This window comes from Pan troglodytes, chromosome 11 (genome assembly GCF_028858775.2).
Source record: "Pan troglodytes isolate AG18354 chromosome 11, NHGRI_mPanTro3-v2.0_pri, whole genome shotgun sequence".
Lineage (NCBI taxonomy): Eukaryota > Metazoa > Chordata > Mammalia > Primates > Hominidae > Pan > Pan troglodytes.
The window spans coordinates 108180646-108197113 of NC_072409.2; positions in this window are offsets into that span (position 1 = coordinate 108180646).

A 16468-nucleotide genomic window follows, 5' to 3' on the forward strand; every position below is an offset into this window, starting at 1 on the left:
TGCCCAGTGAGAAAGAGAGAGTTAAGCTGCTGACCCTGAAGGGAGAGCCGGCCACACAGCTATGTGTGGGAGCCGCCGGACTAAGCAGCTGAGACAAGGTGGATAGTGTGAGAGAGCTAGTGTGAGTAAGCTGCTGCTGAGAGAAATGCTGAATAAAACTACCTTTCACCTGTTTACGGGCCCCCGAGTGCCCTTTCAGCTATCTGCCCATCTGCCCACTCCCCTCGAACCTCAGCATGGGCTGGAAACTGACCCCAAATAGGATATTTGGCGTAGTCATGAAACGGCACCTCTCCTGGCCTGCATAACTGCCCAGACATTCAAAAGAAATATGGGAAGTCAAAGGAAAGGTTGGGATTGGTGGTGGTGGGATGGTGGGCGTATGTGTGTGTGGGCCGGGGGTGGGGGAGGTCCCTTTCTATTTCCAAACAGCCTAAATAGGAAAATACTTCCTTCAGTTTCACTCTTCATAATACTGGTTTAGTGATGTGAATTAAACACTGTATATTGTGTAGGCTGTGTCTAAAATAACAAACCTTAGCAAAGGGAAAGATGCTATCAGTGAATAGGCAAAGCAAACCAATAAAAATGCGCATTATTTCTTGTGCCTGGAGGTATTAAATAATATATATATTTTAAATGGCGTGCACTTGTATGTGAAGCTGAGTGGGTACAGTAAAGCCCACAGGTGGCTTCATCATTATAATGGTCAACTACAGAAATGGCCCCTAAGCCAGGGATCAGGAGTCAGACCTAGCTAAGGCCCTAGATTCTGATCATGTTATCATCAAAAAAGTTCTCAATGACCAGAAGAAATCTGTTCTCATTTCCTTAAAGGAAACTACCATTGTCAGGTACCTCACACGCACTGTATTGATTCAATTCAGCATGCACTTACAAGCCCTTGTTTTATGCCAGTGTTAAAATAAGTAACTGGGAGGCCATTAGGATGAGACAGCTCCAGCGCTTTGGGTTCCTATGTAAGCAAACGAAAACTCAAATCAGTGTGACCGATCATATCCCAGCAAAATGAAACTGAAGTTTAACCAGTCAGAAACTGCCAATTAACCTCTAACGAGGGACTTTCCACTTTAACCAATCAAACATTTTCTTTGTCTTTCTTCCCTGAACACCTAGTAAAAATTTGCCTCTTGTTCCTCCTAGGTAGAGCCTACACTACTAAAGATTTGGCACTGCCTAATTCATCAATTGCTGTCTACTCAAACTCTTTAAAATCTTAATATGTCAAAGTTTACCTTTTAACACCAGGCACTCTGCCAGGTGTGTTAAGAATATTCTAGGGCCCCTGCTCCAGAAATTGATAGCCTAGTTTGGGAGACAGACACTCTAAAAGGTGATTGTGATATAAATAAGTATTCTACACAGGGTACATGGGAGCAAGGAGAAGGGATATTTTCATTATTAAACAGGCACAAAAATCAAATCTGACATCTAACACACAGCAAAGCCCAATCACCATGAGACAACCTTTTGACCTATCCCTAGGGGTGGGTTGATAGCCCACCTACCAGGAGGATGGATGAAGCAGACCCATATCAACAGGATGGGCTACTAACACTCATACTTTGGGCATTCCATCCAACAGAAACTTGAGGAATTTTCAGAGTTCCATGACTTGGGGTTGCTTTAAGCAGCATGCTGTGCAGCCATGCTTAGAACTGTGTGACAGAGAACTGCAAAATGCCTGTCAAAAGCCTTGACAAGTGAAAGACAGGCAAATTGGGGGGAAAGCTCACTCTCCATCGTCACCAGCCTGTGAACACCTGCTAGTGATGGAGCAAGCTGAGAGACACATTGGCACATGTTGGCAGCACTAGCAGATTTGCCCCACCTCATGATTTAGTGAAAACATGATCCTTTCTCTGTGGCTTCCGCTCCACAAACCCATTTGTTTCTTTTGCTGTACTTATTAGATTGGTGTGAAAGTAATTGTGGTTTTGCCATTACGTTCAATGGCAAAAACCGCCATTACTTGTGCACCAACCTAATAGACGTAAGAGGGAGAGGCAAGTAAAGTCTTCAAGCAGGTTTTACTGTGGCCGAATAAGGGGATGCTAGAACTTCTGGTGGCATTCTCTTTTAGATGATGAAAATTATACTAATCCCATTTGTAGAGAATGTTTTAATCAACAAGGCACTTTCACTCATTTATATGCCTGGCTTTACAGCAACCCAGGAGAGAAGGTGGATCATCTTCCATAGTGCCCATTTTACAGATGAAGAGGTGGAGGTAGTTTCATATGGTTTAGGGACCGTGCAGTCACCTAGGAAGCAGCAGATTTCATCATATGAGCTCAGATACGTGGCACCTTTCCAGGATACTCTTCACACTGGTTCTCAAAGAATTAAATGAGATGTGTCTATTGTAATCTTCTGGGTAGGAAGCAGAAATTTGGACCTCTCCTAAAGCAACACAAATTCAGTTTGTCTCCCTCAGAAGGAAACACACTGACTGTTTTTGGAAGCCTGAGGTTCAGAGGGACTAGAGTGATTCAGGCAATAGTGACGCTGTTTGAATCAGGAAACGGTCCCTAAACAAGTTAACTTTTCTGAGCCTCAGCTTCCTAATTTATAAAATGTGCATTGCCCTACCCACCATATTTTGTGGGAACTGAATGGGTATTTAGAGACTGTGAGGTACTAGGCAGTAAATAAATGCTCACCAGTATCTTTGTTTTAATAGTTTAATGTGTCATCAGTCCTCTTGCTAGCTGACTGAGAACTCAGAATCTGGATGTGTGGAGGAGCTGGTATACTAGTATCTGTGCGATTGGGTGGTTTTGGTCACATCAGGCATCACAGGCAGATGCCAGGAAGGCAGAATGTAAACAAATTAAAAACCTGCACATTGCTCAAGGCATGTTTCTTGTTTGCAGTTTGGCTCAGTTCGTCCCATTTTCTAACTTTAAAATGTTTCACTTAGAAATATAACTTTAAAATAAATAGCAAATGAATAATAAAAAAGAGAAAAAGTCTGTCTAGAAAAAAAGTTTTCTTCTGAGGGGCTCCAGAGTTGGCACTACAAAAGTGCCAGCTGCCAGTTTGTTTTATTATTGCTGGGTTTAAATATATCCATGGCTGAGGGGGAGGAGGGCAACTGACAGCAGCTCTGGCTTCCTGCTGTGCTTGACACTTATTTCACCAAGTTGACTGTGGGACTGACATACTTTCCTTTGGCACAAGTTCTGAATGAAGCCCCTGCGTTGGACACAATCACCACCATTTATGAGTGTCTGCTTCGTCAGCTGGAAAATGGGTGATCTTACCTGTCTTGCCCGTCTCACAGCTTTTTAATGAAGATCAAATAGGATAACTGGATATGTAAGTCTTTAAACAATTCATAAAACCTTACCAGTTGGTGTTACCCACTTCTCTCATCCAGTTGAACCTTTTCAAAAGTGTGCAGTGCAACTCTCAGAAAACGGAATTACAGGCTAGGCATGGTGGCTCATGCCTGTAATCCCAGCACTTTGGGAGGCCGAGGTGGGCAGATCACCTGAGGTCAGGAGTTCAAGACCAGCCTGGCCAACATGGTGAAACCCCGTCTCTACTAAAAATACAAAAATTAGCCGCGCGTGGTGGTGGGTGCCTGTAATCCCAGCTACTTGGGAGGTTGAGGCAGGAGAATGGCTTGAGCCTGGGAGACAGAGGTTGCAGTGAGCTGAGATCATGCCACTGTACTCCAGCCTGGGCAACTGAGCAAGACTCTATCTCAAAAAGAAAAAAAGAAAAGAAAATGGAGTTACACATCACATGGTGCTGTTAGACATTCCAAAGCCAGGATCTTCTGTGAAATATTAGAGATTGTTTCTTCTCTGCAACCAGTTTAGCTCTTCAGAAACACTACTGAGGTACTGATCCTCGAATAAACATCATGCTCTCTTGGAACTTGCAAGAGACTTTCAGCTTTGAATCCTTTGAATCAGAAGATAAAACATCAAGTCTGCTCCTTCTTCCTCCAGACAGTTTGATTGTTCACACGACTGTTCTTTGACTCCTCTTCCCTTTCCTCTTACCCTTGAGTTGAAATATGATAGCTCCTTCCATTAGGATTCTATCCAGATCCCCAGCTGTTGAGGGGCATAGCTGCTCCTTTTCTTAACAAATGGAGTCAAATGGAATATCCCACCTGGGCTCAGTTGGCTACAAGATATTTCAGGTGCAGGTTGGTGACATATTACTTACTCTGTAAAGCCCTAGGTGAACTTGACGCCAGTTGACACTGATATCATTTCTCTAACTCAACTTTCTCCCAGGGTCAAGGCCTGCTAAGACACTCTAGCTGACATTCTCTTTCTCTACATTTGTACTTTAGTTGAAACATCATGCCAAGTTCAGGGCTTTTATTTTTATAGTTCATAAAATTCTGCTGATTTTCAAATTACTATTAGGTCTGTTTTTATATTCAGGATTTTCTCCTACTGAATTTAGCTTCCCCTTATTTCCTTGAATGTACGCACACATATATACATATATACAGGGAAAAAAGAAGGAGCAGAAGTTCAGGCTTCATGTCTCAGGTGTGTCAAGGGGGATCTTGGATCACCTTTGACCAATGATAATGATAATTTTAATAAATCAACGACAATGATTCTCAAATTTACATTTCTAGACCCAATCTCTTGACATCACTGCTTAGATGCCTAATATGTATCTTGAATTTAACATATCTAAAACTGAACTCTTGTTTTCTATTTTTTCACTTCCAGAATTTGCTTTGTCTTCCTGCCCCATCTTAAGAAGAGGCATCTCCATCCTCCCAGGTGCTCAGGTCAAAAGGCTTGGAATTATCCTTGATTCTTCTCTTTCTCTCACACTTCACAACTAACCCCTCAGCAAATCCTCTTAGCTCTAACTTCAGACTATTCCTAACATCTGACCCCAGGTCACCACTTATCAGCCTCCTTCAAGCCATCGCCAGCCTTTGCCTGAATTATTATAATCCTCTCCTGACTGCTCTTTCTGCTTTTTCTCTTGCATCCCCTACAGTTTCAGCCCACAAAGCAGCCAGAATGATCAGTTCAAATGTAAACTGGATCTCCTCACCCTCTTTCCTAAAAACTTCCAGTGGCCAGTCTTTTTCGATCACGTTCAGAATAGATTTCAAGTTTTTTATTCTGGCCTTGGAGGACTTACATAATTGAACCCTGGATACTTCTCTGATCTCATTTCACATGCTTTCCCTCTTGCTCACAGTGTTCCAACCACACTTCCTGCTGTCTCTCAAACAGGAATAGCCTCTTCTCACTCAGTCTCCACACTTACTGTTTCCTCTGCCTGGAACTTCTCCCTTGACTTAGTCATGGTGCTTGTCCCTCACATAAGTCAGGCATCTGCTCAAACTCCCTTAGAGGGTTTGCCATTATATCCAGAAGAGCTCCTATTTCCAATCCTATTACTGTTTCTTTACCATACTCTGTTTTCCTAGCACCTATCACTACCTGACATTCCACTCAAATACATACACACCCATCCTCACTCGTCGATTAAATGTAAATGTCACAAGGACAGAAACTGTGTATTTTGCTTACGTCTTTATCCCCACTGTCTACAACAATGTCATGTATTCAGTAGGAATTCAATGAATAAGTGTAAATGAATGAAAGCATGCAAGCTCTGGGCCTGTTTCTTTTCTGTAAAATAAAGGTTTCGACCAGATGATCTCTAAGATTACCACTAACTTTAAAAGCCCATAGTTCCTTGTTTTATTTTTTGGTTTATGAGCCTACTTTACTGTCCATGGAAAAACAACTGTGGCAGAAAAGTCACATATGAGGCAATGAGATGTTGGAGTCAAATGCCAACACTATCATAACTGTTCAGGACATGATCTCAAATTTTCTTCTGATTAAACTTCTCATTTCCTAAAATTCATATTACTAAAGAAAATAAATTAGTAGAGTTAATGCCACAGGTGCGAGGAACCCGGGTTTGCCAAGTTGAGCAAACCAAGACTTAGGTGAGATCTGGAGGTTCAAGGCTGCCCTTCCCATGTCCAGGGATCTTTATACATGTAGCCATATAGGCAAGGACCTTCTCAGATTGTTCTGAAGTCCTAATTTGTAGGTGCTACCCAAGCAGTGTACTGTAATCAAATTGAGAAATCTGATTCTGATTACCTGTCCCAGCACATTCCATGGGTGTAGACAAGTCATAAATTATCTGAACTTCATCTATTGAGAGGATCAATGGAGTTAATGAAATAGCTTCATGCAAAAATTGATCTCTGTATTTAAGGGGAAGAAAAAGTGAAAGAGAGAGAGAGGCCTCTTTCGTGATGTTCATTTTTTCTACAAGCCCTTTCTGGCCACCTGTCAGTATGAAGAAGCTTGGAGTCAGTTTAGAATAAGCCCAGTCTTAGTCTTTACTAATGGACAAGAGGTGTTTCTAAACATCCTTATTCTTAGTCAGGTATCACATAGAATACCAAGCATGTACAAATTGTTCTTTACTTTTGATTCAATAAATGTCCAGAGGTTAGAGTTTTTGGGTAGCTTCTCATATCTCAGGGTTGCCCTCCACTTCCACCCTCTGAGTCACTAGGAATTCAAAACCCTCTTTGTATAGCCATTGTCTATTTGACCCTTCTGTATTTCTTTCCCTGGGGCCTTCCTCATCTTCTCAAGTCTCTGGGACAAGTTAGTGGTTACTTTTGGGGTGTGTAGGAGAGAGAAGTACTTAAGATCCTATAAATGGAGGATTGGAAAGACAATGGAACAGTTTTATGCTGTCAAAATAAATCCCTTCTTTGCATAGCTAGAGTGTCTGCTTCTTTCCTCATGTGATTTGAGCAAATTCCTCTTTTTGCTCTCCTGATTTTAGAGTGTCTCATTCCCAGGAAGGAGGAAAAATGGGAGAGAGAAATCAGTTTATCAAATTAAAATTAACAAAATAAGATGGAGGAGCGTTCAGAGGGGACTTGCTCATAAAATGGGTTTTCGGGAAAACCAAAAGGGTGGTAGGCAACAGCGACAAAAAACGTTGCTGGGGATGAAATATTAGAGCCTGGCATTCTCTTTCCCATACTAGAACCTGGAATGCCTGTAAAAATTTAGATTTTTTTTTTTTTCAGATGGAGTCTCACTCTGTCGCACAGGCTGGAGTGCAGTGGTGCGATCTCTGCTCATTGCAAGCTCCACCTCCTGGGCTCACACCATTCTCCTGCCTCAGCCTCCTGAGTAGCTGGGACTACAGGCACCTGCCACCATGCCCAGCTAATATATATATTTGTATTTTTAGTAAAGACGGGGTTTCACCATGTTAGCCAGGATATTCTTGATCTCATGACCTCGTGATCTGCCCGCCTCAGCCTCCCAAAGTGTTGGGATTACAGGCGTGAGCCACCGCGCCCGGCCTAAATTTAGATTTTATATATTAGCTCAGAGTTCTACCTGAGGATGGCTCAGGTATCTGGCTCTGCTTTGGAAAGCTGTAAGTGAGAGATATATACAGCAAATGAAAGAGATCAGCCCTTGAATGGCAGCTCTGTTGCCAAAATTACAGCCAAGTTTAAACCACAGGTTCATGAGATGTATTGCTCTGAACTGAAAAGAAAAATCTACCAGTGCATGTCTGAGCACCTGAGATTAGAAAGCAAGCACAAACCATTGTGCTCAGCATCCCAACTATAGTCCTAAAATATAATGTCAGGCAGAGTGGGGAGCCATAAAATGTGAAGTCAAAAGGCTGACTGAGTTGTCAATAGAAGGTTCATTACTAACTCTGATGTGCTCCTTGGCATTTACCCAGACAATCTGAGGCTATGACATTAACATGTGGTTCTTTATGTGAATCTGAGCCTTGCTGCTTCCCCAGAAAGAAGTGGGAGTGAGGGAAAAAAAAAACCCTAACATATTTTAATTTCTTCTTCGGTTTTATTAAAAGCCCAGCAATAGTTTTAGATGTATATGAAGGATACTTTCAAATATAAAAGTGTAGGATTTTTTGTTGTATCATTCATATATTTGTAATGATAAATTTTTGTCATCATTTTCAGATACTTTTTAAATAAATCTGCATGTGCATCTTCAAAAAGATTTAAATGGCTGTTTAAATGACTGGGAAAAGGTGAATCATTCCCTAATACCACTGAGGGTTATTGAATTTAAAGGAAAAGATAAAATGATTTCTGATTTCTATAACAGAGCAATCCAATGGTCTTTTCCAATTGAGAAGAGCAACTTCTAAACATATATCTGTATCTAAGGTTTGGACTGCTTTTTGACAACACACAACATAAATCCTGCCTTGGAAATAATTGCCTGGGATGGTGCCAAGTTACCAGGTCATTCAAATCGATGCTCTGTGCTACTGCACACTTAAAATTATTTACACTGCTCTTATCCTAACTACAATGTATTCCCTCTCACTAATGCGGTGGACAGCAATTTACTCCAGAATACCAAAGTCCTTCTGATTTCATTTTTGCTCCCACATCTGCTGCTGTGAGCCCAAGTCCTAGAAACAAAACCAAATAAAAAAGCACTTGGAAGCTTTGGGGAAGGTGGGTTTTAAAGTAAACATCAAGGAAATCTTCAAATTTCTGTTTCTGACACTTTGTTCTAATTAACTTTAATGGTTGGTTGCAGTTGTTCCTTCTTCCTCCTTCTCTCCCTCCCTCTCTTCTTCCTTCTTTTCTTTTTTTTTTAATTCTATGGCACTTTTAGTTTGAAACGGAACTGTGGTCTGTGGCTCATGTTACTTATACCATTGAAGTCTTGGGTTGTTACAGAAAGGTAAGAGAGTTTTGATTAGCTAGAACTGAAAAGATTCACAAGCTCTAGAAGATAGCAAACATCAATGTTCTGTTTAAATCTCCGTTGTTTTATTATCAACCGTTTATGTTACATATACACTTCTGAAAAGCTATTGAAAGTTCTTAGTTGTATTTTTTATATTTTTACCAAGAAAAGTAGGGGTAGTTAAAATCTGATTAAGAAGACAGACACTATAGATTGTGGGTAACTAGTAAATATTTTAATACTTCCCCATTATTGCAAGCCAACAAGCTGTAGGTGGCAGAGCAGGAAGACTGAAAGCGCCTATGTCCCTGACACTTGTAACCTAATGAAAGCATTCCTTTAAAACTCCTATGGAAAAAAAAAAAAGTACCCTTAGCCTATCAGCGAGTATGTGGAGGTCAAGAAGCTTCACAGGAGGTTGAAGGACCTTTGAAAGAAAAATGATCAACTGAAGTGTCATCAGCCTCCTGCCCAACGTCCTCAACTCTACCCTGAATGACTTGTAACCAATTTCTTTGGACAGGAAGATATGACCAAATGAGAACCACATTTCACTCTCTCACAAGACATGGAGGGTAAAAGGCGGACCTGTTGAAAGCCTCAGATGCAGAGGACAACACAAGGCTAGCAAGAGAAAGGATTCCCCGCTGGCAGGGTGGACTGTTGGAACCTGAAGCATGAAAGGGGAACCAAATTGAGCTCTGGGTTTGGGAAGTTGAGAGCAGAAAACTGCAGCATCCTGGAGAGCTGCTTCTATCAGTAGTAGAGGGGTAGAAGTCCCCAAATGCACCAGTGACAGTGTCAGAACAATAGTACTGCAAATCTGAGGGAGAAGAGGTCACATAGGAACCACATGAGGACACATGCGAGGTACCCCCAAAGACTTCCTGGATGCTTCAGGAGGAATTCGAGGGTGGGGTTGCTGGGTGTCCAGACACAGCTGTTGTTTTGTTAACTTTATTGAATGCCTGGACTGTTTTAACAAGGGGAAACAAGAATGTTTGTTATCAAGCAGTCACTTTCATTTTGGTTAGAATAGAATACTGGTATGTAGAGATGTAGAGAAAAACTCTTTAGTAGGTGGCAGGTCAAAATGACTTGGTTAACAGTATATTGATGAGGTTTTCTTTTTCTTTTTTTTTAGGTGGAGTTCATTAATATTGCCTACTCATAACACAGTGAATGAATACATACATTACAAAGTTAGATTGGTTACCCATTAAAATATTTCTGAAATGTTGTTTCTGAAACATTAGTGTGCCTGAGACTCACCTAGGGTCCTTATTATAATTTCTGAATTCTAGAGTCTGCAGGTTCTCATTATGAAGGTCTGGGATAAAACTCAGGAATCTGCATTTTTAACAAGCTTCCCAGGTGGCTCTAATATAGGTGACCCATGAACCACATTATAAGAAACTCTGCTCTAAGAATTCTGCATTAAAGTACAGATATTATAAATAAAAACTTGTAGCTTCCCCTCCAAGAAGGCTTTGCATTTGAAATACTGTTCCACTCTTAGGAATGAGGTTGATATTGAATAGTCCTCTTGGGTCTAAAATAGTCCATGAGTTGTGATTTAGCCACCCAAGAACTATTATATTGCCATTATTTTTCTTCATGGAATTTCCTTAAACCGTATAGAAGGAATTTTTGTTGTTGTCGTTTTTGGGGAAGGGGGGATAATAAGAAATATGGAAGATGAGTCCCACTTGATATTTCCTCCCTCACTACAAGTGGAAGCATAAGAGGAGGTCAAAACTCCACCATCCTTGAGACCAAGAAGCAAAGTATTGATTTGTGATTTTCTGCGAGCAGAGGTGCTATTCACTGTTGCATTTCCAGCACCTACCTGTGATGTTGCTTTACCTATTACCTTATGCGTAACAGGAGCTTGCTGAATCTCTGTCAAATATTAGTTGACTTGGGGCAGTTTCCAGTCTGAACTTAAAAAATGCTAAGACAGTGACTGATACATCTTTAATTCTTAGCTCCTAACTTCTTACGGCAGATTAAGTAATTGATTAATTTATTTTGCTCACCATTGTGTATAGTAGACACTAAAAGAGTGTTGAATGATTGAATGAATGTATGAATATATACAGACCCCAAAAATTTATAATACTTTTTTACTTGATATTGGGTTCTCAAAATAGTTTTTTTTAGCAACAGAACTTTCCATTCACAGGAAAACTCAGGCAGGACCCTTCTAGATAAGAGAGAGAAAAGCAAAGTTGAGACACTGGGGATCGAAGATTGTTCTTTGCTTCTCCACCATCCTTCAGCAACAAATAGTTCCTGGACCTATTTTAAAGAATTTCTCTCTGTAGGACAAAATATTCATTTGTGCTGAAAACCTAATTAAAGCAACATGTACATAAGTAGTTGATATTTTTTCATCCATTTTCATTTTCTGCTTTATCCACACCCCTTAATATCTTAGCCTTACTGGAATGCATGCCATAGTAAAGAAAAAAGGTCTTCCCATTTTCTAATAGTTATATTTCTAAGTAGCATTATTCCTTTCTATAGATCACATCCTATCTGTGAGAGTTTGCCTAATGACAAGGAGGAACAGAGAAGGGCAGGAGTGTGTAAAAGAATAGAATTCATGACAACTGAGCTTCTTTTTTGTGCCTCTCATGTGCTGGCCATCATGGAGGCCCTTCATAGACTATTTTATTAAACTAATTTCATCCTCATTTCTGAGATAGATGTATTATCCCTGTTTTTAAAAGGAGGCTTAAGAAAATTAAGTCACTGGGCCAAGACCACATAAATGGTAAGTGGTAGGGCAAGGTACATTTATAATCACATTGGAGTTTCCCAAGGTATGCCCAGGTATGCCAATTCAGAGTGTCCCAAAGAAACTGAAAATTGCTTGATCCCACAGGCTTGGCAAATACTGTAATAAACAACATAAAGGGGATATACTCTGTATAGTACTTCTCTGTGTCATGAATATAATGTTGTTGATTTTTCATTTTCCAAGACAGTAACAGGTAAGGAGAGCAAAAACTTCTATTAATTTTTGAAAGAGTTACCTCCTGGAATTAGTGTTTAGTAGATTCACTTTGGGAAACAAACACTACACCAAACCATGTCATTCCCAAAAAAGAAAGGATTTGATCAATCTAGAGCCAGTGGAATGACATGATCACAATCTGCCAAAATATGATTCGGGCCAGGTGGCCGGGAACACATCAAACATGCTCGGCCATTCTGAGTATAAGTAAGGCGTCTTTATTGATTTTCTCTGGTTGTTGGACAGCCTGAGCCCATGGGTGATGTAGGGCTGCAAATCCCATCAAATCCACAGGAGCTTTTAGACACACTATGTCTGTCTCCTATGCTACAGTGATATGATGAACCCTTCTTGGGTTTATATGTTGATTGTAACCTTGGATAACATGCCACTGCAATTTCTAACTTTCTGTCTGATCAAAGGGCCCTACTGAGAAAAATAAAAAGTGAAAAGCCAACGGAATTTTCCTTCTCTCTGATGCATGTTTATGTTTTTTGATAGTTATTTTTGCTAAATATGTAGTTTTGTTATATCATAATTATTATATTGAAAAAGTAACTTCTTATAACTCTTTTCTGTTGAAAATTCTGGTAAAAATTTCAAACAGTATAAAAGCACATTTAATTTTAAAAAAAACTCTGCATTCCAATTCGTTAGACCTGTCTTCTTTTCCAAAGTCAGCCACTGAAACCAGTTTCTTGGAAATTCTTTCGGATGTATATACAGATATATATATATATATATATGAGTATGTCTATGGATCTTTTTTGCAGGGAGATACCTATGCTGAGAGTTATTATACACAGTGCTATGTTCCTAATGTTTTAAATATTTTCTAAATGAAGATGTTCTTCGTGTAATGCATTCTACCTCAATTAAAACACGAAGTTTGACTAACTGGATTGATCTTTTTAAGAAATACAGCCATATTTTTAATCCATTAAATGATGCATCTTACGACCCAAACATTCTGTAACACTATGACACCATTCTCTTATCTGAGCATTAATCTTCAGGGAAATACAACATTGTGTGATTTTACTACTTGTATATTCTGTGCTGTTCAACATAGTAGCCAACAGCCACTTGTAGCTAGGCTGAATTGCAATGTGCTATAAATGTAAAATACACAGTGGATTTTGAAGACTTGGAATGAGAAAGACTGTAAAAATATCTAAATAATGTTTACATTGGTTACATATTAAAATTATTTTTGGATATATGGGGTTAAGTAAAATGTAATATTAAAATTAATTTCATCTGTTTCTTTTTAATTATTTAATGTGACTACTAAAAATTTAAAATAACATATGAGCTTACATTATGTTTCCATTAAACAGCATAATAGAAATATGAAGAACTAAGTAAGTGCATGCTGGAAGTGTTGCTTGCCTGTTGGAGTTCTCATAGCTCTGAAACTCCATTTGTATTCTTTTCTAGAATAGATATTAAGCTGAGGATGACTCAACATTTATAAGTGGTTGGTTTCAATATGGCTGTTGAAATAAATTATTCTTGTTTGCATCTGAAGATTACCACCTAGTCCAAGAAGCCATGGAGAGTGGTGGAAAAAGGATCATAATTTGTGTATAAGGCTTGAATTCAAATACTGACCATGGACATGCCATTTAACCTCAATTTTCTCACCTATAAACTAAGAATAGTGTTAGCAAGCCACCAGTCCAGTGTTATAAGCATCAAATGAAAAGCAAATAATTTAATGAATTATTAATTACCCTTTAATAGTTTATTGAATAAGTGTATTTAAAAAAAACCCTATGACTATTAGAAGTTTACATTTAGAAGCTTCTTAAGAAACCACTAGGTCTAACACACTTATGCCCATCCTTCACACACCTCTGCCTTATTTTACAGATGAGGAAACCCAGCTTATGCTTAATCTGGGGAGGTTAAAACCAACCGTAATTAGTTGGTTAATAGTTGGCTTAGGATTAGAATCTGGGACTGATTTACTCATTTGTTCAGTGAGCACCTAAGTGACTTTCAATTCATTCATTCATTTATTCTGCACATTCTTCCCCATTGTCTATTATGGACCAGGACTACGGAAGATTCTACTGATAAAAACAGCTAACATTCATTGATTGCATACTAGCACTACACATGTTCTGTAACATTGATTGCATACTAGCACTGGACATGTTCTGTAACATTTTGTTTAATTCAATGACCCTTAAGATAGGTGTTCTCAGAATCTATTTACAAAATGAGAAACCTAGGCCCTATAAGGTTAAGTAAACTCTGCAAGTGACAGTATAGATTTCAGCTCTTCTCTGTGACTTAAAAGCCCCTGCTGTCAATTCCTGTGCTTCTTTCCCAAAGGGGCTCAAGAGCTGGCAAGGAAGGCAGTCAGGTAGACAATAAAGCAAAGTGTAGTGTGTTTCATTCTATAAAGATAAGTAAAGTTTCTCAAGGACCCCAGAGAAAGTTTGAATTGTCCTCTGCTTCTCCCCCAGTATTTCCCATCCCAGTAAGGGGCATTCCATACATCCAGTCCATTTAAACTCTCTTAGTCACCTTCACATCCCCCAAGTCAATTCCAGCTCCACTGGGTATCCCTCACTCTTCTTTTCACCAGTAATGTCACTGCTGGCATCATGTTCCTACCTCCCTCCCACCCTTGCCAACCCCCACCATCATTCTATGCCTGGAATATTAAAATGTCTATTAATTAGCTGCGGATTTTCTTTTGCCCTCCCTACACAGGTCTTTCTCCATCAGGCAACTAGAGTGATCATTCTAAGTTGTAAATCTGATTATGCCTTTCCCCTGAGTCAAACCTCTAGGTAGTTTCATTTGGACTTTAGAATAAAAGCTACGTTCTGTACATCCCTACCTACCCCCCGATTTTCTCCCCCAACTCTCCTTTTATGCAACTTTCCCTTGTTTGCTTTGCTTTAGTCTCATTGGCTTCCTTTTAGTTTCCAGAGCAAGCCAAGCTGTTTCCCTCCCAGAGACTGTGCACGTGCTTTTGACAGGGTGTCCTTGTCTTAGCTTTTTTATAAAGCTGACTCCTCATCTTGTAGGCTCAGCTCAAATGTGAACTCTACAGGCAGAACTTTGCTTGCACCTCTAAGTACATTCTCACTGTTTTCTATCCTCACAGCATTTTTGTTAAATTGAAAATACATATTCATTTATTTAGTGATGTGTTTATTAGATTCATTAGGCTGCAAGCTCTGTGAGAGTAGGAATCATGGGACTCTAGCTGCCCTCTGAATACCCAGTACTTAGCCTTGTGCCTGACACACAGAAGTTCAGCCAATGTTTGCAGACTAAATGAATAACTAATTCTTATTGGAAGGATGGTGAAGATGTCCCTCAAACGCACATCAGTCATCCCCACTTTTCCATGTTTGTTTGAATAGCTACAATTCTCTTGCTTTCATGCTCCTGCTAGAAAAATTATAGGTAGCTCCTCATGCAGTTTCCCAGAATTGGAAAAGGAAATGTGCAATGCTTGTAATGCTCACCGTTTGGGTGATTTGCCTTCTATATAGTCCTGCAGCCATGCATTATGGATGGTTCTGTTAAGTAAAAACTGCCAGAGAAATGAATCAGCAAGAGCTGGAAGCGTGCTGCCACCAACCAGACACAGCTGTTTTCCTGGATCTATTCAGTTCTTACTCCCTGGCCACCTAATTCAACCAATCATTTTCTGGAGAGAATAGCACAGTAGTTGGTATATAATAAGACACAATTTTCTCCCAGAAACAAACAGGATCTGAGTGAGTTGGATTTTTACTTCACTATAGTTGTTTATTCCAAATCTAGGAGTTACATGCTAACTCTTTTGCCAAAACTCTAGCACAGTAAAGATCTAGAGCTGTTGATTGTTACTGTTTAACAACATGTAATTTTTATAGTCTGCTATCTACTTTCTAGATTCTCTACCAGGATAAGTGAGCTGAGATTGGAGAAAATAGAATGAAAGCCAATATTTGAGTACCTGTTGGTGATAAAGAAATTTGCTAAAAATAGTTACACATTGCTTATTTCACCTTCAGAAGAATATACTGTTGTGCAAATATGATCATTACCATTTTATCCCCATCTTGCTTTGACAAAGCAGAGAATTTAATTAACTCACCCAAAGTCACACAACTAGTCAAAAGCATACCTGGAATTTGAAATCATATCTCTCTTTCTCTGAAACCCAGTTTCTCTGAGAAAAAAGTAAACCACAAATTTATTTTGGATTTTTGATCAACCAACTTGTTCAAATTTTGAGCAGGGAGATGCTGGAATTCTGGCCCTAAGTGGTATTTCTGGAACATTTGGGTAGCAGCTGTGAAACATTCATGCCTCTCTTCATCCAGGAATGAAAATAAATCAGGTAAATTTTAATATGGAAGCTAGTTTGAAAAAATATGACATATTTTACCCTTATTTATTCAAGACTTTCTTTCTTTCCGGGTTTTGGAAAAGTGCTGATTTCTCAGGGAGCAGTATTTAACAAATGATTGGCCTAGGAAGAAGAGATTCACAGATGGGGCATCCAGCACAGAGCCATAATGGCAGTGGATCAGTGCACACCGTCCAGACTTAGAAAAAGCTCCACAAACTATTTAAAAAGCTTTCCCATGGATTCACTGTCTGCTACAAATACCTCTTAGCTCCAGTGATCCCCAAACAGCTGCCCAACAGGCCAAACTTTCAACAA